Below are 16,891 nucleotides of genomic sequence, written 5' to 3' on the forward strand. Positions count from 1 at the left end.
TTCTTTTGTCAAGGCAACCCCATTGCCCACAGCAGATGGGAGCATGTCAACCAAAACTTACTACCACGGCACTGAGACAGCAGACGGAGCCCTCAAACCTCCACCCACTCTGAAGTTGATGCATCCGAGCAGAAGACAGCCACTTACCTAAAAGAAAGATGAGAGAAAACACCATTATTGTTAATAGGGAACACTGACCTCCTAGAACCTAGATCGACAGAAATGTAAAAATTTACTTTCATTTTACAGTTAATGGATCCTGAGCACAGTAAGCATAAAGAAGAGCTAGTTCTTCATATCTCTCAGTTCTTCAAAAGCCAGCTCTCATTCTTCATTACTGTGTATTTAAATTCATTCACCTTAACTTCGAATAGTTTTGAAGTAGAGTTGATTTATAATGCTGTGTTAGTTTCAGATGTATATAACAAAATGATTCAGTTTTATGTATTTTTTTTTCCTTTTTCAGATTTTCCCCTCTTATAGGTTATTACAAAATATACAGCATAGTTCTCTGTGTTATACAGGAGGCCTTTGTTAGATATTTTATATTTAATACAGTGTATTTGTTAATGTCAGACTCATTTTGGAAGTCCCAGCCATAGCAATCAGAGAAAAAATAGAATCCAAACTGGAAGAGAAGTAAAACTGTCATTACAGTGATATGATACTATCCATACAGTATGCTACCATATGCTAAAGATGCTACCGGAAAGGTACTAGAGCTCATCAGTGAGTTTGGGAAAGTTGCAGGATACAAAATTAATACACACACAGAAATCTGCTGCATTTCTATACACCATCAACAAAAGATAAGAGAAATTAAAGAAATAATCCCATTTACCGTCACAGTCTTAATTTTTTGAGATGTCAGAAGACTGATGAATCCTCTCTCCATAAAATTACACAGAGACATCTCCTTCATATAGCTTCAGTGGATTCACAGCCCTCCTGCACCCACTGACCCTATTATTAATATCTGATGTGAGACTGGGATGCAGGATACCTCTGAAGCTTAAACATGCTTTCAATTGCTTCAGAACCCACATAAATTTTAAATTCTTAAAAATGTTAGCAATATATGTGCAAAAGCTTGTACCCAGCAAATAGATAAACGACATTTGAAAAATTGGTCAGTACTAAGATGGCAAAGAAAGTCTCTGGTAATAGCAAAAAAACTACTTGGATATCAACTAGAGTTGTTGGCAATTAAGTCCAAAATTTAAATAAGTTAAAAGCAAAGAAACCCAACAAAGAAGTATCAAGAAAATCTGAGAAAGAAAAGCTGTGTGTGTGTGTGTGTGTGTGTGTGTCCTGTATGTTGAGGTGGAGAAGGAACAACATATGAGAAAGCTTCTATAAGTAAAATAGTGTGGTTTTGTTCCATAAGAAAATAGACCAATAGAACAAAACAAAAAGCTCAGAAACTGACTCAAGTATACACGGAAAATTAGTATATGATAAGATACCAACTCAAATCAATGGAGGAAAAAATGGACTTTTTAATAGTGTTTGGACAACTGCATAGTCACTGGAATAAAATTAATTACATCTGTATCTCACATCATATATCAGAGAACATTCCAAATGAATCACATATCTAAACTTAAAAGTAAAATCACACAATTATTGAAAGAAAACTTGAATGAACTCCATTATAAACTGAGTCAGAAAAGGAAGCTCCATAGATAACAAAAGATTATAAAAAGTATTGACTCACTATGTTGTACACCTGCACTAATACTATAAATCAACTATACCTCAATGAAATATAACTAAAAATAAAACAAATATAATAAAAGATATCATTAGAAAAGACCCTGATGCTAGGAAAGACTGAAGGCAGGAGAAGGGGACAGCAGAGGATGTGATGGTTAGATGGCATCACCAACTGGACAGACATGAGTTTGAGCTCTGGGAGTCGGTGATGGACAGGGAAACCTGGTGTGCTGCAGTCTATGGGGTCACAAAGAGTAGGACATGACTGAGCAACTGAATTGAATATATAAATATGTCTACATAAAAATGTATTTAAAATTAAAATATTTTGCATAGCAAAAAAATGCCACTAGCCACAAGAGAAATCATATACTTGAAAAGAATATTGGCAACTTACAAAGGGATAATATCTGTCACATACAAGACTCCTTAAAAAATCTAAAAGAAAAATACCAACATCCTCCCTGCCCCCAAAATAAATAAGCAATATAAACAGGGAGTATACAGAAGAGTAAGTGAAAATGGTCCAAAACGTATGAACAGATGCTCAATGTTACTCATAATAAGAGACATGTATTCATTTTTCACTGTTAGATTGGCAAAAATCCAAAAGTTTGACAACATACTTTGTTTGTGAGACAAAGGGGAAGCAGCACCTTTGTATACTGCTGGTGAGAAGGCAAAATGGAACAAACTCCTGAAGTACGGGACTTGACAGATTACAGCAGAAATGTAGATTTCTAAGTCGGTATGGAGGTAAAAGGAAAGACAGCGAAGAAAAAACAGACTCTTCAATAAATGGTGCCAATATAATTCCAATAAACAAATGAAGAATTATGGAAATAAAGAAACATTTGGCAACCACTGCAAGCAAGAATAGATACTAAAATGGCAATGATAAAAACTATAACTTGTGGGAAAGTGTGGCTGATGCCCCTAAGCCCACTTTGGTTATATAAGATGTTAATAACTGGGGAAGCTGGATGAAGGTCTATGGTATTTGTTGCATGATTTTTGAAACTTTTTGCAAGTCTGAAGTTGTTTTTATGTTAATGTTTTTACTTAAAAAATAAAAACAGCTTCTTAAAAAAAAAAAGTAACTCAAAAAAAGGCACTGAGACAATCAGACATTCACATGGAAAAATTAAAATTAGATCCTTACTTCATGCCATACACAAAAATTTCTCATCAGTAAACTGAAAGTAAAAAACAACGCTGAAATTCTTAGAAAAAAGAGAGAGGATATTCTCATGACCTTGAGTTTGCCTACATTAAAATTAAACTTTGTACAATAAAAAATAGCATGAAGAAAGTAAAAAGGCAAGCCACACTTGAAATGCATATAACCGACAATGGATTAGTATTCAGAACATAAAGAATTTCTACATATCAAACAGAAAGACAAAACAATCCAATAGAAAAACAGAAAAGATCTGATCAGGCAACTGACAGGAGAGAAAACCCAAACGACCAATAAATATGAAATGATACTCAACCTCACGAGGCAGAAAAATGCAAATTAAACCGAGAAGATATCTTTTCACTGCCATCAAATTGTCAAAAAAAATGTTATCTGGCACTACCGGGATGGAGAAGAAGGGGAGCAACAGCAGCTCTCACACAGTGCCTGTGAGAGGACCAGTGAGCACAATTACATTGGAAAGATATTGATTGATTTATCTAGAAAAGTGAGGGGTGTCCCAAGAAACTCCACTCTGGGTAGTAGCCTAGAGAAATTCCCACACGTGTTCAAAAGTAGAAGACTTGTACAGGGTGCTCCATATAAGAACGTTCATCCTATTTCTGGGGATAAGAGTCAAAAACTGGAAACAAGCTAGAAGGTCATCAAAAGGTAAATAAATAGTGGTATATTCACAAAATGACGTATCATACAGCAGTGAGAATGAATAAACTAGGCCACATGCATCAGAAGGCTTCCCTGGTGATTCAGGCGGTAAAGAATTCGCCTGCAATGCAGGAGACCCAGGTTTGATCCCTGGGTCAGGAAGATCCCCTGGAGAAGGAAGTGGCACCCACTCCAGTATTCCTGCCTGCAGAAGTACATGGACAGAGGAGCCTGGGGACTACAGTCCATGGGGCTGTAAAGAGTCAGACACAACTGCTGCTGCTGCTGCTGCTAAGTCGCTTTAGTCGTGTCTGACTTGATTCTGCAACCCCATAGACGGCAGCCCACCAGGCTCCGCTGTCCCTGGGATTCTCCAGGCAAGAACACTGAGGGACTAACAATTTCACTTTCGCATGCATCAAAATGAAAAAATTTTACATATAAAGGGTAAAGGTAACAAACAATTTTCAGAATCTGACAGCATGATGTTTATATTATTTTTAACACTTTATTAAAAACATGCAAAAATTACTGCATACTATATATGGACACCGGAGAAGGCAATGGCACCTCACTCCAGTACTCTTGCCTGGAAAACCCCATGGACGGAGGAGCCTGGTGGGCTGCAGTCCATGGGGTGGTAAAGAGTCAGACACGACTGAGCGACTTCACTTTCACTTTTCACTTTCATGCGTTGGAGAAGGAAATGGCAACCCACTCCAGTATTCTTGCCTGGAGAATCCCAGGGATGGTGGAGCCCGGTGGGCTGCCGTCTATGGGGTCGCACAGAGTCGGACACAACTGAAGCGACTTAGCAGCAGCAGCAGCATACATGGACACATGTTTTCAGGAAAATGACTTAAAAAGATATCGGAGTAAAAAACACTAAATTCAGCATTATAGTTTAACCCTTGGAAAGAGGTGAGGGAAAGGCAAATGCAAAAGAGATTTTTTTTGCACACGTGGGAAAGTGTTAAGATGTGACAAAGCTAGATGTACATCTGTGAGTATATTACTATAAGTACTGTAAGTATTAATATAAGTACTATAAGTATTTCCTATATTACTTTCCACAAGCTTTTTAAATAAATGCAAAATATATCATTTCAAAAAGAATATGCATAATAACGTATCAGTTAGTTCAGTCACTCAGTCGTGTCCGATTCTTTGTGACCCCATGAATCACAGCACGCCAGGCCTCCCTGTACATCACCAACTCCTGGAGTTCACTCAAACTCACATCCATCAAGTCAGTGATGCCATCCAGCCATCTCATCCTCTGTTGTCCCCTTTTCCTCCTGCCCCCAGTCCTTCCCAGCATCAGAGTCTTTTCCAATGAGTCAGCTCTTCGCATGAGGTGGCCAAAGTACTGGAGTTTCAGCTTTAGCATCATTCCTTCCAAAGAGCACCCAGGGCTGATCTCTTTTAGAATGGACTGGTTGGATCTCCTTGCAGTCCAAGGGACTCTCAAGAGTCTATGGGCCTTTATTATTCAATGACTCTTCAATTGGATTTTGCTTACCTATGATGGGGTTTTGCAGTTTTTTAAGGTTATTTCCTTTTTCTTGATTTTTATATTGGTTATATTGGAATAAAAACATACAGGGCATCTTTAGACTCCATATTCTAAAAATAAAGCTGCTTTTTGTTTCCTTAAAAGTACTCAAATAATTCCTCCCTCATTATTCATATTATTCAGTTGCTTCAGAAAAAATTTAACCAAATCCCTCTGGAGTATGTTAGACCCCAGAATATAATCAGAATGTTAAGATGTTTTAAAGAAATTTGATTTTAAAAAAATCAGCTCATTTACAATGCCTTTAGTAGAGATTAAATAACCAAATAAAATTGCATTTTCCATAATGAATGTCAGGTTATACACTACTGTACAATTTGAATGTTGAAAAGTAATATATAATTGTGAAATACCCAATGGTTGAGGAAGCATGATAAAAATTTAATAATCTAGCATAGAGTATATATACAAAAGAAGTAGTTTTCCATATCACACTGTTATACACTATTGTTGCTGACTTTCACTATACTGATTCAACACCTAGAAGGTCAACACATTCTAGCCTTAGAAGTGCTACAAAGTTTTAGGTGAAGGCTAATAAGATCCCCTTTAGCTTTTCACTACACTTTTCTAAGACTATGAGCTCTATGGGTTAATAACGTTAACTAAATTTGAGACAGGGAACCTAGGTCCATTTCTCCCACATATTAATTTCACACAGGAAAAAAAATTCAGGGCTATGGTTTCCTACCCCTGGCTTACTGTCTTTCAAGTTGAACCACTAGACAGTTCACTGCAAGTCCACCACCACCATAACGGAAAAGAAGTGAAGCACTGGTATGGAGGCTGGACCAGCGGCATCTCAGTGGAGAAAGGATAGAGCATGCATTTGAAACGCTGCTCAAACAGCTAGATATGCACCAAAAATCTGATAGTCGATGTCAAGAATGTTTCCAAAACCCACGCCAAGAGGACGGCTTTTATTTCAACATTCACTTTGAAATAACAAGCTGTTTTCTAAAGCTGGAGTTTGTTCTTGTATATTGAATAAGGATAAGCAATTTTAAATAGCAAATAAGCCCCTTAGCTACCAAATTTCTAAAAAGTGTTCTCCTTGCTCTAAAGGTAGGAGGGGGAATAATTTGCCCATGGGCCCAGAAACTGAATGACAAGTTTTGGTCCTAAGCAAATTTTCAGTCAAGAGAGTCCTTTAAAAAACTAGAAGGAGGAGGTGGTAAATGTTGGTATTGGCAACAGCTTAAACAAAAGCCACACTTTTTTTTTTCATGTGAACACTGGGAATAAGAAGGAAGCAATGATGTTCCCCTTAAAAAAAAATAGCAATCCAAATGTATTAACTTCCCTCTGCCTAAAGAAAATGTGTCAATCTTAGTTTCTCAAACAACATATTTTCCCCAACACAATAGCTCATTTCCTTATACTACAGCTAGTTGGCCATCCCCGATCAGCTGAAATCACTGCACAGCTCAAGATCTGGGACTGAAACCAAAAGGAATAAATCAGTGAAGGCCTGAATTTCTATCCCACCAAGCAGGCCAGACTCTCCTAAGATGAGGAGCAGCCAAAAGCAGCAGGGGAGTTCACAACTGTGCTGGTCAGTGATCTAAAATTACATGACATGGGAAAGGTACGTGCCCATCAAAATCCCGGGAAATCTCCTTTAATCTTCCCTTTACTACGCTATATTGCATCGCAAAGGTTCTATGTAGCTCCTCCTCCTAGCACTTTTGCAGAACCAAATCTACTCTAAGAAAATTAGTGAAGACATCACTCTTATGTGGAAGGGCTTTCTAAGTAATCAAAGTCCTGCAATAAAGGAAGTCAGCATTATTTCACTGCACAGAAGCTGGGGGCAGGGGGAGATGTTGGCCAGAAAATACTTCACTCCAAACAGAAAAGTTACGTTTTGAAATTGTTCCAAGAAGAGGATATTGGCAGGAACTTCAAGATTTTGTGCTTTTTGCTGCTACTAAAATGAAATAGATTTGAATTCTAATCCAGTAATATGAGACAAACCAAAAGCAGACAGACTGGCAAATACTAACTCTAGCTGCCCAATGTCACACATCAGTTCAAAGAGGTCAGAAAAGAAGCCCAGGCAGTTATAAAGAAATATATGAAGAAATGAACAGTGCAGTTTTTTTTTAATCCTGATCTAGTGAGAAGGTATAAAGGAGTCCACCTGAGCAGAAGACTTCAAAAGCTAGATAAGGGAGGACAAAGAAAGAGGCTTAAATGGAAAACTCATCAACAAGCCAAGAATATAATAAAGCAAAACTAAACTTCAATTTTTGCAAGAATACAGGCGTTTCAGCACTCAAACGAGACGCTGTCGCTACACCTCTCCGTATACAAAGGAAATGTGAAATCCTGAAATCCCTGTAGCATGTAGTCACTGAAGCAACTGCCAGGTAGAGCTAATCCCCAAACAAGATTTCTTAAGAAATCGCACTCTCTACTTTATCCCTTTTTTGTTTTTTGGCTTTTCATTTTGTTTTGTTTTCTCTTTCTCTTCTTTCATTGTTAAATATTAGCATATTAAAGAAAGGAATCTTGAAAAAAGAATCTTCACTCACTCAAGGGGCTAAATAAAGTCCTCTTCAACCCATGGGGCCCACCAAGATAAAGGGCACTGGAATGATAAGTTTTTAATGAAGCAAGAACTGAGTAAGTAATAGGGAGGGGGTTGGTGCTGAAATCTGACCTAGTGGCCAAGAGGTAAAGTCAACATAAGCCCATGGAGAAAGCGTGCAGTTTAAGGAATCTGGGCTCTTTACCCTCAATACAGTCTTATTCAGGGAATGCTTCCACATGCTTAAAAAAAATCCACTTTGCCTGCTCCCAGATATATAGCATTAGGGCAGGGATAAATTTCAAGCTGGCAATAGTCCAAATCCAACAGTTGCAGCTGTAGTAGCTGCCTTGTTTACAAAGCAATTGAGGAAGCTTTTAGAGGGCAGAGTGCACCAGACAGAAGGGGGTCTGTAAGCAAAACACGGATGGATCCCGATGCATTCAGAGCAGACAACACATCTGTTCCCAGGTCCCCCTTGGAGACATGCCGACTACAGATCCAAGTCAACCTTTAATGCTCATGTTTTTTCAGGAGAGCATATCTACATAAGCACTGAAATCAAAATTATATGCTGGTAGTTATTGGGCCCTTGGGTCATCTCCCACATTCTAACCAAAACTGAGAACATTCCGCACGAGGTTTTGAGCAGACTGCAATCAACTATGACCTGAACTGCTTTGCTCAGTAAGAACACCAACTGTAAGGATGCCTTCAATTGCTATTTTCTGCCTCTTATCAACTACATTGCTAGCTTCCAGCTGACCATGCCTCTGGCCAGCATAATTACATATGATGTCCCAGAAACAACTCCGGCTCCCCTTGCTACTTTCTCACATCCAGTAGATTTCAATAATCTCACTAGATTCTATTCCCTGTTAGTCCTTTCTAATCCTGTCTCTGCCATTCTTCTACTCTTGGCATAGTTTAAGTCAGAATTCCTCTCTTAAAAACAAATGAAATACACAGTCAAGGGAGGGAAGGGGATGGATGGGGAAAGAGCAATAGAATAAATGCTGAAAAGGAAACAGAGTACCTTCTGCCTGTTTACAGAGCTTCAAAAAAATGTGCAATGATGCTGACATGAGTGAGAGTATGATGGGCACAGATGGGTATAATTAAAACAGAAAGGCACTCTCAAGATGCTTAAAAAGGGGGTAGTTCAGCTCCCTTACTCAAAGTAACCAAACATATTTAAAAGACAGTTACATGTACTTGGATGACAATGAATATTTGAATTCACAGGGTTTAAAATTCATGCTATCTGTCTATCCATCCGATCTCCCAGACAGTGGGCCATAGTTTCTACCCACTGCAACTTGATATTTTTATTCCTGTGAGGCAAAACATCATAAATCAGGCCTACTTACTATACGGACTCTGCCAGATTCTTATCCTTCTTTAAGAAAGCCCTCTGTAATCCTGATCTATAAAAGTTTCTGTTCCTCAGTGATTTAGTAAATAACTGATGAAAAGATTTTCTGCTAACACATCTGATTGCAAAAAAAAAAAAAGAAATTTAATATGGAGTTAAAATTTTTCATCAATTAATTAAAATTAAAGATTATAGAGTAGGTATGGAGAAAAAGGAACCCTCTTATACTTCTGATGGGAATGTAAATTGGTGCAGCCACTACAGAAAACAGCACAGAGGTTCCTCAAAAAACTAAAAAATAGACTTGACATATGATCCAACAATCCCACTCCTGGAGGACAAACTAATATGGAAACCATAACGCCCCCCTCTGTTCACAGCAGCACTATTACAATAGCCAAGAGATGGAAACGACCCAAATGTCCACCGACAGAGGAATGGACGAAGAAGACGTGGCACACACATACAGTGGAATATTATTCAGATATAAAAAATGAGCAAAATAATGCCACTCGTAGAAGCATGGATGGATGGACCTAGAGATAAACATACTAAGTAAAGTAAGTCACAAAAAGACAAATACCATATGATATCACTTACATGTGAAACCTAAAATATGACACAAGTGAACTTCATCTATGCAACAGAAACAGACTCAGAGACAGAGAGAACTGGGGCTGCCAAGTGCGATGGTGGGTGGACGGGGATGGACTGGGAGTTTGGGGTTAGCAGATGCAAACGATTATATACAGAATGGGTGAACAACAAGATCTTACTGTACAGCATAGGGAACTATATAAACATCCTGTGATAAACCATAATGGAAAAGAATATGAAAAGGAATGTGTTTATATATATGTATACATATATATATAAATATGTATATAAGACTGAATCATGTTGCTCCACAGCAGGAATTAACACAACACTGCAAATCAACTATACTTGAGTAAAATAAAATTTGCGAAAATAAAAAATCTGTATATTCTCAGGTTGGGCTAAGCCTAGCACAGGGTTCACACACTCAGGAAGGACCATAACATCATGCCAAACCTTTCTTCGGTGGGCTCCCTGGGTAGAATATTTGACAGAGCCACAGTAAAAGACAATCATGACCCAGTCACTCCCAAGCCCATAAAAGTGCTTCTCCTGCATTCAAATGAAAGAGCATGTGCCCCAACGACAAACCACTGCCGATTTACTGTGGGAGTAAACACTGAGCATAACGTTCTAACCATGTCTTTGTGCATGCAGCATTTATACAGTAAATCAGCATAGAGCCCAGCACAGTATACCTCTCACTATGTAATTACACATATTAATTACAAGTTTAATCACATATATTAATAACACCTAGCCCACAACTGCAATGTATTCATGTAAACCTAATCAAGGAAAACTAGAATTATTTGCATAAAATTTACAATGAAAACTATAACGACTATACTAACAAGATAGGGATAGGAACGCATATCTGTGACAAACTGTTTGTGTCAAGAAGAATAGAAAGTGATTCTCTTTCCTGAACATTATTTCAGGCCCATTTAACACAATCTGTATCACTCAATGAATGTGCAGTGTCCTACACACATCAAATCAGATTTGGATAATGTTCCTGACTTCAGATAAAATTTCATTACTATAGTTATAGAATGATAGGAAGTGCTTACATTTTTAAGCTTTAATAAAAAGTGAGATAGGCTAAGAATTAGGAGAGCCTGACTCCAATCTGCAATTGATATTTAAACAACAAAACAAGTCTACCCACTGGTGACCTCTTACAGCCTCTGACTTAATTCCACCCTTAAACAGTTTAAAAAGTGTGGTCAAAGGAAGTGGAAGACGATGGAAATCCTGTTTAGAAGACTTTCACAAAACCAAAGGCAATCATCAGTCATTTGTTGCATGTCAATGCATTTTAAAAAAAAAACTTATTTTGTATTAGGTTATATCCAATTAACAACGCTGTGATAGTTTCAGGTGAACAACGAAGGGACTCAGCCATCATATGTACGTGCACCCATGGTGTTTCATACACCCTCTTGGGCAAGTTGGCATTTCTGGGAGACAGTGAAGGACAGGGAAGCCTGATGTGCTGCAGTCCATGGGGCCGCAAAGAGTCAGACACGACCGAGCGACTGAACAACAACACTGGCAAAGTGGTACTTCTTGTGTTTCTGAAGTTTCATTTCTCCAAACAAAACCAGAATTTAATAACAGAACAAACAGTCAATTAAAACACTACAAATGCTTTGAAAGCAAATAATAACTTAAGACTATAATTAAGTCTCTTCATTCTAATTGTTGTCTGATTTTTATGAAGCACTTCCTTACCAGACTAAAAACAAAAATGTTTACAAAACCCAACATGATAGACTTCAAGATTTTTTTCTTCATGTAACGTCTGGAAATATTCTAGTTTCACTTTTAGTAATATATGCCTTTTGTTTGTTTGTTTATGACGAATCAAGTTGAGGTGACAAAGTATAAAACAGGCATATGAAACAGAAGCGATTTACAAAATGAATTCTAAATCTGCTCTTATAAACAGCTTTATGAAGCAAAGTTCAGTATTTTTAAAAGATCTATTGAATCTGCGTTTCAAAAATGATTCACAATTTCATGTCTATATGAGGGAGAAAGATAGAGTCTCCCAATTGACACTAAAGTAGGGGACCAGGGAGGCAGCGAGCACTTCAGTAACGCAGCCCTCCTGTGAGTCATTATCCTTCTGGCAAAAAGACAAGCAAAGTCTTGTTGCTGAAATTTGTTTTGCACTCAGTCTGTCCTTTAGGACCACCAGCATCTACTTCCACAACATCACTTACCATTAACATATTCCAAGCCAGTTCAAAACTACAGATGTTTTACAAGCAGCAAGAGCTCTTACCCGTTAAAAATAGCTAATAAATGGCCACACACCCTGATGGAAGAATGTAATATTTTCCACAAGAAATGATATCATTTATCTTTTCCAAAATTTTATTCACACCTCAATTACTATTCATCTGTCATCATCACTCCTAAAACCCAAAGTAATCAACTGAAAGATAAATTCTCACTGAACTCCCACCGTGTTTACACACAAATTTTAAAACTACTATTTCCTTCAGCCATTAAGTTAGTCACGTTAAGGTTTCTTGGTAAAAACTTAAAGAAATGCTTGGTTTTATTTACCCATGGAGGGGAATTGAGAGAAGGTACATTTATACATTTAAATATTTAGAAGATCTCAAAATATGTGCTCAAAAGTGCGATGAGCTCTCATATGTCATTCAATATATAGCAAATCAATAATGATTTATAAATTATACTTTTTTCTTTCAACAATATTATTTTATGGACAACAAAAACAAAAGGTAGGCCAATATTCTCAGGCCAATTTAAACCAGTTTTCTTCAGGGATCCTCTTTGGGCAAAAACCTCGAAATTATTCATAATAATCTAAAACAATGAATCACAACTGCTAACATTTATCGAGTGCTTACTACACATCAGGCCCCATTCTAGATGCTTGGCAGATATTACTTAGTTCTCAAAACAGGTCTGGGAGGATGACTGTTTAAGTATTTCCACAGTCAGCAGGGAGACTGGCACAACGAGACCGCACGACTTGAACGCGAGCACATAGTTAATAAACGGCAGAGGCAGGACTGGCTCCAGGATTCAGCGCCCAGGAGCTACAATTATGTTCCCTGGTTCGGGAAGATCCACAGAAAACTGTAGCTCTTATCAAAGACCCAGAATTTCATGAAATCAATGAAAATGATGATAAAGACTGTTTGGATCACAAGCAAGATTCTAACCAAACAGCATCTGGCAAAGTTAAACCAAATAAAACCAGGAGGTTTTGGAAAGTTGGAAAGGATAAAAACAGGCTAAACACTTGGAGATAGGAAGGATATTCAGTCATCCAATCTATCAGGAAAATTGCAAGGCAAAAACAGTTAACACTTGATCCTTTGCTCATTCTAAGAATTACAGACTTGCAATTATATTTTAAATGTTGTTAAACATAAGATAAAATAACATTCCTCACTTTACCTTCACTGTCCACGATAAAGTTCAATCAAATCTCTTTAACTCTGTTTACTATGAAATTCTGGTACCTGCTTTAAGTGACTTCACTTCAGTGACCTTTTCCAGGCATCAATTATCCTCAAGTAAGGAGGATCTCCTGTACCCAACCTGCATTTTAAAAGGGATTCACAACTTCAGAGTGGTTTGACGGAGAACTAGGATACCTCCTAGCAAAGCAGTCTAATATGGGAAGAGTCTGGAGTCTGAAAAACTGGTTTCTAATCCCTGCTGAACTGCACAATAGCCACCGTGAGTTTGGGACAATCTCTTAACCTGTCTCAGTTTGCATACTTAGAAATGGAATATTCCCTACTTCACGGTGCTCATTTGGGGAGACAATGAGACAGCACACATATCTGTGAATGGCTAGTGAAATGCTGGTTATTCTGAAACACTCAACTGCCATCTCCATGAGTAGACAGTCAATTTCACCAAGCATTCATCATTCATATATTACATATTGATTGGCTTTTAGTTGTATACCTTAGAGGCTGAGGGAAGTAACCAAAAACTAAAACAAAATGTCTGTTCTTAAAAGTCTGCTTGAGTTGTGAGTTTTCAAAGCGCATAAAAAAAGGTTTTGCTTTAAAAATTTAGCACATGAGGCAAATAAGTAATATGATATTAAAGCTGTAAAAACAGGAAATAGTGGAACGCCTAAGAAATAGTTTGATTCCAACTAGGATAATCAAGGTAGACTTCCTGAAAGAAGCTGCACGAAAGAAAGATTAAATCAGAGTGGTTTAAATCGAAAGACCTTACATCCACTTCACTATATGTTTGTTCATCCTGCCCCCTTTCTGGCCCTGTAAAAGGAGTCCCCAAAACGCAAATGGTGACAAAGCAATAAGGGGCTTGTGAAGACATCCAATTCATTATTATCTACCATGCCACCTGCCATATCTGGCACGCAGTGTAAATACTGTAGTGGCATAGCTCATCTACTGATAATGCCAAGTCAAGTCATTAATATACAACTCCACTGAAGACAGTGACAGAAAATTTTAGCTTCACATCATGCATTTATGAAGAGATAATCAAAGGCATATTTCTGTGAAAAGCAGGAATCATATTCAAAAGCTGTGCATCTTTGGCCAATCGTTCCCTGCTTTCCTGTATTATCTCTCCAGAGTGGAAAAAATACAAAACAATATTTCTATTTTGGCCCATCAGAATCACTAAACCCTGATATGAAGCGAACTGCTCAGATTGTAAACATGGAAAGAAGGAATAAATCTGCTGGGTAACAGTAAACTCAAGTAGCACAAATCACATCGAGTATTCTTGTAGACTCTCCTTATCAGTATTTAAGCAGCAGAGACAGTTAGAACCAACAACCACAGATAAAGCACACCACACTATTTAAATTCATCTACTGTTCTGGTGTCCTAGTCGTCTGTCCTGTACAAACCGAGATGGCTTATTCTCGGATTCAACACACAATCACCATGCTAAGTTGCTGGGTCTACTATCTGAGACTGTAGCCACTGACCCCCTTCATGCTGGTTAATTGCAAGGATTACAGACGCACAAGCACAAACTGGCCGATTTTGTACTCAGTCTAAAAACTCAGGCAAGCAACAAGATGTGATCAGCTAGTCAAGAAATAAAATTAGAAAATGTTCTATACGCTCTTCTGGCTCTTTTAAACTATTCAAATAATTACTGTTTGGACTCAATCTTACCAGCCACAGGGCATTCGATTTAACATAGAGATGAGAAAGGGGGAAAAATCTGTAAAACAATATAGCAAAAGCAGTTTCAATGAATTGAGTGTTGTCTGAGATGGACATTTATTAACTATAAACAGACGTTTAAGTAATTTTAATATATAAGTGTAGGTGCGGTTACAGAAACACATTAGAGGGGAAATGTTTAGGTGAAAATGTGGTCCAATACATGTCTTTCTTTCACCATTCAGGGAAAAATAGATTTCAACTCACTTGAAAACTGGCTGGCTGGAGACTACACAATTTCCCCCTGTAGCTCATTAAACTGTTATATCACCTTGACAGTCAATTCCTGCAAAGTTAAATGTAAATCGAAACATTTTTAATTGAATCATGCAATACATGACTAAGGCAGTTCACTGTTTAGAGGAAATTTGTGAAGTAATTCATTACTATATCACCCCAGACAGAAATAACTCAGATTTTAACATATCAACTAAAAGCCAAGGAGACCTGCAGTGAAAAGATGCTGTTTCTACTTATCTACCTCAAGGTCTATAGTGCTGACTCTCTGACACCTTATTCAGCAGTGGATAAGAAGCAGTACCAGTGGGACTTCCTTGGTGGTCCAGTGGTTAAGACTTTGCCTTCCAATGCAGGGGCTGGTCAGGGGATCCTACATGACTTGCATCCAAAAAACACAAAACAGAAAACAGAAACTATACTGCATCAAATTCAGTACAGACCTCAAACAAGTTTTAAACACAATAAAAACAAAAGAAGCAATATTGGTGAGTAGGAAAGGGCTTTAACTTGACAAGAAAAAAACCTGCTCCTCCACCCCTCTCTCAGCCTTCACACATAAAACAAGTCTTTCTTCAACAAAGATTTAACAAAGACACTAAGAGAGAAACCTTTGCCTGACTCATTCTGGAACACAAAGGTTACCTGTGGCTCTATGGTGATGCTCTGTATATTTTGAAAATGCACACACAAAAAGGAAAATTCTTTAATAACACAGCCCAAGGGTGTAAGGAAGTGGACCACTCAAGCGGTTTATACGATTAGCTTAACAAGAAGGGACATCCACTCTTCTACTGCTTCATGTGATCTATTTACAGTCAAGATGGCTATATTTAGAAAATTCCTAGAGTACATGAGAACTGAGAGATAAATATCAAACTACTACCCTTCCAGGCTGCCCTAAAATTTCTATTAGCCTCAGGAAAGCATGAGCCATTGGGGGTTTGCTTCAGCAGAATCTGAACCAGAACTATTACTCTATATTATACTTTAAAAAAAAAAGCGCTGCTGCAAACTGTATTCAGCGCAACACTTTAAATCGCTCCATATTTGAGATCAGAGTTTATACATATTAATGTGAAAGAGCCTATAGCCCAAACTCTACTGTTTATCACTACCTGAAAAATTAAATTAAACATACCACATTAAGCAACCAACCAAATTTGATCTCCATTAAACCCAAGCCAAGAGTGAGGCCTTGACAATAGGATTGAAGAGATTAGGGCTTAATTTAAACAAAGTGACTGCAATAAAACAATTCAAATGTGTGAGATTTTATAGGAGCAAGTACTTAAAGCACCTGAAGACAAATATTTACGTAAACTATCAGATCAGATCAGATCAGTCACTCAGTCATGTCCGACTCTTCGCGATCCCATGAATCACAGCACGCCAGGCCTCCCTGTCCATCACCAACTCCCGGAGTTCACTCAGACTCACGTTCATCGAGTCTGTGATGCCATCCAGCCATCTCATCCTCTGTCGTCCCCTTCTCCTCCTGCCCCCAATCCCTCCCAGCATCAGAGTCTTTTCCAATGAGTCAACTCTTCACATGAGGTGGCCAAAGTACTGGAGTTTCAGCTTTAGCATCATTCCTTCCAAAGAGCACCCAGGGCTGATCTCCTTCACAATGGACTGGTTGGATCTCCTTGCAGTCCAAGGGACTCTCAAGAGTCTTCTCCAACACCACAGTTTAAAAGCATCAATTCTTCGACGCTCAGCCTTCCTCACAGTCCAACTCTCACATCCATACATGACCACTGGAAAAACCATAGCCTTGACTAGACAGACC

At 38.1% G+C, this 16,891-nt stretch overlaps 1 protein-coding gene across 11 annotated transcripts in view; it reads right to left on the bottom strand.

Moving 5' to 3' along the window:
- The window catches only part of CADM1 (cell adhesion molecule 1), a 353,033-nt gene that overhangs the window by 245,432 nt on the left and 90,710 nt on the right, over nucleotides 1-16,891 (bottom strand). For 4 of the 11 annotated variants that reach the window (XM_086339353.1, XM_086339352.1, XM_086339351.1 and 1 more), the window contains exon 2: nucleotides 62-147. The exons of the other annotated variants lie outside the window; for them this stretch is intronic. The gene's annotated coding sequence lies outside the window, so the exon portion shown is untranslated. The remainder of the gene's footprint in view (nucleotides 1-61; nucleotides 148-16,891) is intronic. 11 annotated transcript variants of the gene reach the window in all.

Source organism: Bos grunniens, chromosome 15 (assembly GCF_055505025.1).
Source record: "Bos grunniens cultivar Pamir isolate PY7600 chromosome 15, Bosgru_T2T1.0, whole genome shotgun sequence".
Taxonomy (NCBI): domain Eukaryota; kingdom Metazoa; phylum Chordata; class Mammalia; order Artiodactyla; family Bovidae; genus Bos; species Bos grunniens.